The sequence below is a fragment of the Aegilops tauschii genome, chromosome 3 (genome assembly GCF_002575655.3).
Source record: "Aegilops tauschii subsp. strangulata cultivar AL8/78 chromosome 3, Aet v6.0, whole genome shotgun sequence".
In the NCBI taxonomy this organism is placed as follows: Eukaryota; Viridiplantae; Streptophyta; class Magnoliopsida; order Poales; family Poaceae; genus Aegilops; species Aegilops tauschii.
The window spans coordinates 165894260-165901776 of NC_053037.3; positions in this window are offsets into that span (position 1 = coordinate 165894260).

Genomic DNA, 7517 nt, shown 5'->3' on the forward strand with positions numbered 1-7517 from the left:
ATAACCGGGTGTCGTGCTATAGTTTGTCGTGCCGAGACACCACGTGATGATCGGGTGTGATAAGCTCTACGTTCACATACAACGGGTGCAAGCCAGTTTTGCACACGCAGAATACTCAGGTTAAACTTGACGAGCCAAGCATATGCAGATATGGCCTCGGAACACTGAGACCGAAAGGTCGAACGTGAATCATATATTAGATATGATCAACATAGTGATGTTCACCACTGAAAACTACTCCATCTGACGTGATGATCGGACATGGCTTAGTTGATATGGATCATGTGATCACTTAGATTATTAGAGGGATGTCTATCTAAGTGGGAGTTCTTAAGTAATATGATTAATTGAACTTTAATTTATCATGAACTTAGTACCTGATAGTATTTTGCATGTCGATGTTGTTGTAGATAATAGCCCGTGCTGTCGTTCTGTTGAATTTTAATGCGTTCCTAGAGAAAGCTAAGTTGAAAGATGATGGTAGGAATTACACTGACTGGGTTCGTAACTTGAGGATTATCCTCATTGCTGCACAGAAGAATTACGTCCTGGAAGCACCGCTGGGTGCCAAACCCGCTGCAGGAGCAACGCCAGATGTTATGACTAGCATAGCAAAGCCGATGACTACTCGATAGTTCAGTGTGCCATGCTTTACGGCTTAGAACCGGGACTTCAACGATGTTTTGAACGTCATGGAGCATATGAGATGTTCCAGGAGTTGAAGTTAATATTTCAAGCAAATGCCCGGATTGAGAGATATGAAGTCTCCAATAAGTTCTACAGCTGCAAAATGGAGGAGAATAGTTCTGTCAGTGAGCATATACTCAGAATGTCTGGGTACCACAATCACTTGACTCAGCTGGGAGTTAATCTTCCAGTTGGTAGTGTCATCGACAGAGTTCTTCAATCACTGCCACCAAGCTACAAAAGCTTCATGATGAACTATAATATGCAAGGGATGGATAAGACAATTCCCGAGCTCTTCGCGATGCTAAAGGCTGCGGAGATAGAAATCAAGAAGGAGCATCAAGTGTTGATGGTCAACAAGACCACCAGTTTCAAGAAAAAGGGCAAAGGAAAGAAGGGGAACTTCAAGAAGAACGGCAAGCAAGTTGCTGCTCAAGTAAAGAAGCCAAGTCTGGACCTAAGCCTGAGACTGAGTGCTTCTATTGCAAAGGGACTGGTCCCTGGAAGAGGAACTGCCCCAAGTATTTGGCGGAGAAGAAGGATGGCAAAGTGAAAGGTATATTTGATATACATGTTATTGATGTGTACCTTACTAATGCTCGCAGTAGCGCCTGGGTATTTGATACTGGTTCTGTTGCTAATATTTGCAACTCGAAACAGGGGCTACGGATTAAGCGAAGATTGGCTAAGGACGAGGTGACGATGCGCGTGGGAAATAGTTCCAAAGTCGATGTGATCGCCGTCGGCACGCTACCTCTACATCTACCTTCGGGATTAGTTTTAGACCTGAATAATTTTTATTTGATGCCAGCGTTAAGCATGAACATTATATCTGGATCTTGTTTGATGCGAGACGGTTATTCATTTAAATCAGAGAATAATGGTTTTTCTATTTATATGAGTAATATCTTCTATGGTCATGCACCCTTGATGAGTGGTCTATTTTTACTAAATCTTGATAGTAGTGATACACATATTCATAGTATTGAAGCCAAAATATATAAGTTTAATAATGATAGTGCAACTTATTTTTGGCACTGCCGTTTAGGTCATATTAGTGTAAAGCGCATGAAGAAACTCCATTCTGATGGGCTTTTGGAATCACTTGATTATGAATCACTTGATGCTTGCGAACCATGCCTCATGGGCAACATGACTAAGACACCGTTCTCCGGAACAATGGAGCGAGCAACAAACTTGTTGGAAATAATACATACTGATGTATGCTGTCCGATGAGTGTTGATGCTCGCGGCGGGTATCGTTATTTTCTGACCTTCACAGATGATTTGAGAAGATATGGGTATATCTACTTAATGAAACATAAGTCTGAAACATTTGAAAAGTTCAAAGAATTGCAGAGTGAAGTGGAAAATCATCGTAACAATAAAATAAAGTTTCTACGATCTGATCATGGAGGAGAATATTTGAGTTACGAGTTTGGTCTTCATTTGAAACAATGCGGAACAGTTTCGCAACTCACGCCACCCGGAACACCACAGCATAATGGTGTGTCCGAACGTCGTAATCGTACTTTATTACATATGGTGCGATCTATGATGTCTCTAACTGATTTACCGCTATCGTTTTGGAGTTATGCTTTAGAGACGCCTGCATTCACGTTAAATAGGGCACCATCTAAATCCGTTGAGACGACACCATATGAATTGTGGTTCGCCAAGAAACCCAAGTTGTCATTTCTTAAAGTTTGGGGCTGCGATGCTTATGTGAAAAAGCTTCAACCTGATAAGCTCGAACCCAAATCGGAGAAATGTGTCTTCATAGGATACCCAAAGGAGACTATTGGGTACACCTTCTATCACAGATCCGAAGGCAAGATATTCATTGCTAAGAATGGATCCTTTCTAGAGAAGGAGTTTCTCTCGAAAGAAGTGAGTGGGAGGAAAGTAGAACTTGATGAGGTAATTGTACCTGCTCCCTTATTGGAAAGTAGTTCATCACAGAAATCTGTTCCAGTGATTCCTACACTAGTAAGTGAGGAAGTTAATGACGATGATCATGAAACTTATGATCAAGTTACTACCAAACCTCGTAGGTCAGCCAGAGTAAGATCCGCACCAAAGTGGTACGGAAATCCTGTTCTGGAGGTCATGTTACTTGACCATGACGAACCTACGAACTATGAGGAAGCGATGATCAGCCCAGATTCCGCGAAATGGCTTGAGGCCATGAAATCTGAGATGGGATTCATGTATGAGAACAAAGCATGGACTTTGGTTGACTTGCTCAATGATCGGCAGGCCATAGAGAATAAATGGATCTTCAAGAAAAAGACTGACGCTGATGGTAATATTACTATCTACAAAGCTCGACTTGTTGCGAAAGGTTGTCGACAAGTTCAAGGAGTTGACTACGATGAGACCTTCTCACCCGTAGTGATTGTTAAGTCCGTCCGAATCATGTTAGACATTTCCGCATTTTATGATTATGAAATTTGGCAAATGGATGTCAAAACTGCATTCCTTAATGGATATCCTAAAGAAGAGTTGTATATGATGCAACCGGAAGGTTTTGTCGATCCAAAAGGTGCTAACAAAGTGTGCAAGCTCCAGCGTTCCATTTATGGACTGGTGCAAGCCTCTCGGAGTTCGAATATACGCTTTGATAGTGTGATCAAAGCATATGGTTTTATACGGACTTTTGGAGAAGCCTGTATTTACAAGAAAGTCAGTGGGAGCTCTGTAGCATTTCTGATATTATATGCGGATGACATATTATTAATCGGCAATGATACTGAATTTCTGAATAGCATAAAAGGATACTTGAATAAGAATTTTTCAATGAAAGACCTCGGTGAAGCTGCTTATATATTAGGCATCAAGATCTATAGAGATAGATCAAGACGCTTAATTGGACTTTCACAAAGCACATACCTTGATAAAGTTTTAAAGAAGTTCAAAATAGATCAAGTAAAGAAACGGTTCTTGCCTGTGTTACAAGGTGTGAAGTTGAGTCAGACTCAATGCCCGACCACTGCAGAAGATAGAGAAAAATGAAGGTCGTTCCCTATGCTTCAGCCATAGGTTCTATCATGTATGCAATGCTGTCTACCAGACCTGATGTGTGCCATGCTATAAGTTTAGCAGGGAGGTACCAAAGTAATCCTGGAGTGGATCACTGGACAGTGGTCAAGAACATCCTGAAATACCTGAAGAGGACTAAGGATATGTTTCTCGTTTATGGAGGTGACAAAGAGCTCGTCGTAAATGGTTACGTCGATGCAAGCTTTGACACTGATCCCGATGACTCTAAGTCACAAACTGGATACGTATTTTTATTGTGGTGGAGCTGTCAGTTGGTGCAGTTCCAAGCAGAGCGTCGTGGGCGGATCTACGTGTGAAGCGGAGTACATAGCTGCTTTGGAAGCAGCAATAGAAGGAGTGTGGATGAAGGAATTCATATCCGATCTAGGTGTCATACCTAGTGCATCGGTCCAATGAAAATCTTTTGTGACAATACTGGTGCAATTGCCTTGGCAAACGAATCCAGATTTCACAAGAGAACCAAGCGCATCAAGAGACGCTTCAATTCCATCCGCGATCAAGTCAAGGAGGGAGACAAAGAGATTTGCAAGATACATACGGATCTGAATGTTGCAGACCTGTTGACTAATCCTCTCTCACGAGCAAAACATGATCAGCACCAAGACTCCATGGGTGTTAGATTTATTACAATGTAATCTAGATTATTGACTCTAGTGCAAGTGGGAGACTGAAGGAAATATGCCCTAGAGGCAATAATAAAGTTGTTATTTATATTTCTTTATACCATGATAAATGTTTATTATTCATGCTAGAATTATATTAATTGGAAACTTAGTACATGTGTGAATACATAGACAAACAGAGTGTCACTAGTATGCCTCTACTTGACTAGCTCGTTAATCAAAGATGGTTAAGTTTCCTAGCCATAGACATGAGTTGTCATTTGATGAACGGGATCACATCATCAGAGAATGATGTGATTGACGTGACCCATCCGTTAGCTTAGCACTATGATCATTTAGTTTACTGCTATTGCTTTCTTCATAACTAATACATGTTCCTATGACTATGAGATTATGCAACTCCCGAATACCGGAGGAACACTTAGTGTGCTATCAAACGTCACAACGTAACTGGGTGATTATAAAGATGCTCTACAAGTGTCTCCGATGGTGTGTGTTGAGTTGGCATAGATCAAGACTAGGATTTGTCACTCCGATTGTTAGAGAGGTATCTCTGGGCCCTCTCGGTAATGCCCATCACTATAAGCCTTGCAAGCAATGTGACTAATGTGTTAGTTACGAGATGATGCATTAAGGAACGAGTAAAGAGACTTGCCGGTAACGAGATTGAACTAGGTATGATGATACCGACGATCGAATCTCGGGCAAGTAACATACTGATGACAAAGGGAACAACGTATGTTGTTATGCGGTTTGACCGATAAAGATCTTCATAGAATATGTAGGAACCAATATGAGCATCCAGGTTCCGGTATTGGTTATTGACCGGAAGTGAGTCTCGGTCATGTCTACATAGTTCTCGAACCCGTAGGGTCCGCACGCTTAACGTTCGATGACGATCGGTATTATGAGTTTATGTGTTTTGATGTACCGAAGGTTGTTTGGAGTCCCGGATGTGATCACGGACATGACAAGGAGTCTCGAAATGGTCGAGACATGAAGATTGATATATTGGAAGGCTATGTTTGGACACCGGAATAGTTTCGGATAAGTTCGGGCAATTACCGGAGTACCGGGGGGGGGGTTACCGGAACCCCCCGGGGGAGTTAATGGGCCTTATGGGCCAAGGTGTAAGAGAGGAGGAGGTGGCCAAGTGGTGGGGCGCGCCCCACCAAGCCCAATCTGAATTGGGGAGGGGGGCCGGCCCCCCTTTTGTTCTCTCCTTCTTCCCTTCCTTCCTCCTCCTAGTTGGACTCGGAAAGGGTGATAGTCCAATTAAGCGTCTTGATCTATCTTGATGCCCAATATATAAGCAGCTTCACCGAGGTCTTTCATTAAAACATTCTTATTCAAGTATCCTTTTATGCTATTCAGAAATTCAGTATCATTTCCTATCACGCCCACGATGCGGCTATATCTCCCACGTGTCAAGGCACGACTTAGAGGCATAACCGCATTGTGGTTTTGTCGCAAGAAGGGTCATCTTCACACAATCCCATGTGATGAACAAGAATGGGATAAAGAGTTGGCTTACAATCGCCACTTCACACAATACATAAATATAAATCATACATCATCCAAAATACACACATATAGACCGACTACGGTCAAAATCCAGATGAAAGTAAGACAACCCCAAATGCTAGATCCCCGATCGTCCCAACTGGGCTCCACTACTAATCATCAGGAAAAGACACATAGTAACGACCACGTTCCTCGTCGAACTCCCACTTGAGATCGACCCCATCATCTGCACTGGCATCGTCGGCACCTGCAGCTGTTTCGGTAGAATCTGTGAGTCACGAGGACTCAGCAATCTCACACCCGCGAGATCAAGACTATTTAAGCTTATAGGAGAAAGATGGTGTAGTGGGGTGGAGCTGCAGCGGCAATAGGCATACATGGTGGCTAACATACGCAAGAGAGAGCGAGAAGAGAAGCAACGGAACGGTCGTCATCTAGCAATGACCAAGAAGTGATCCTGAACTCCTACTTACGTCATACATAACTCAAACCGTGTTCACTTCCCGGACTCCGCCGAGAAGAGACCATCACGGCTACACACACGGTTGATGTATTTTAATTGGGTCAAGTGACAAGTTCTCTACAACCGGACATTAACAAATTCCCATCTGCCTCATAACCGCGGGCACGGCTTTCGAAAGATAATACCCTGCAGGGGTGTCCCAACTTAGCCCATCATAAGCTCTCACGGTCAACGAAGGATAAACCTTCTCCCAGAAAAACCCGATCAGTCTCGGAATCCCGGTTTACAAGACATTTCAACAATGGTAAAACAAGACCAGCAAAGCCGCCCGATGCGCCGACAAATCCCGATAGGAGCTGCACATATCTCGTTCTAAGGGCACACCGGATGAGACATCCTACGAGTAAAACCATACCTCGAGTTTCCAGGAGGGGGCCCCACAGTCTACTCAGTTCGGACCAACACTCGAAGGAGCACTGGCCCAGGGGGGGATAAAATAAGATGACCCTCGGGCTCGCGAAAACCCGGGGGAAAAGGCTTAGGTGGCAAATGGTAAAACCAAGGTTGGGCCTTGCTGGAGGAGTTTTATTCAAGGTGAACTGTCAAGGGGGTCCCATAAATCACCCGACCGCGTAAGGAACGCAAACTCAAGGAACATAATACCGGTATAACAGAAACTAGGGAGGCAAGAGTGGAACAAAACACCAGGCATAAGGCCGAGCCTTCCACCCTTTACCAAGTATATATAGATGCATTAATTAAATAAGAGATATTGTGATAACCCAACATGTCCATGTTCCGACATGGAACAAACTTCAACTTCACCTGCAACTAGCAACGCTATAAGAGGGGCTAAGCAAAAGCGGTAACTTAGCCAAACAACGGTTTGCTAGGAAAAGATGGTTAGAGGCTGACATGGCAAAATGGGAGACATGATATAGCAAGTGATAGGTAGCATAGCATGGCAATAGAGCGAACAACTAGCAAAGCAAAGATAGAAGTGATTTCGAGGGGTGGTCATCTTGCCTGCAAGGTTCTCAGAGTTGTCGAAAGCTTGATCCTCGTAAGCGTACTCAACAGGTTCCTTGTTCACGAACTCGTCTCCTGGCTCTACCCAAGACAAGAACACAAACAAACGGAACCACAATCAATCACGA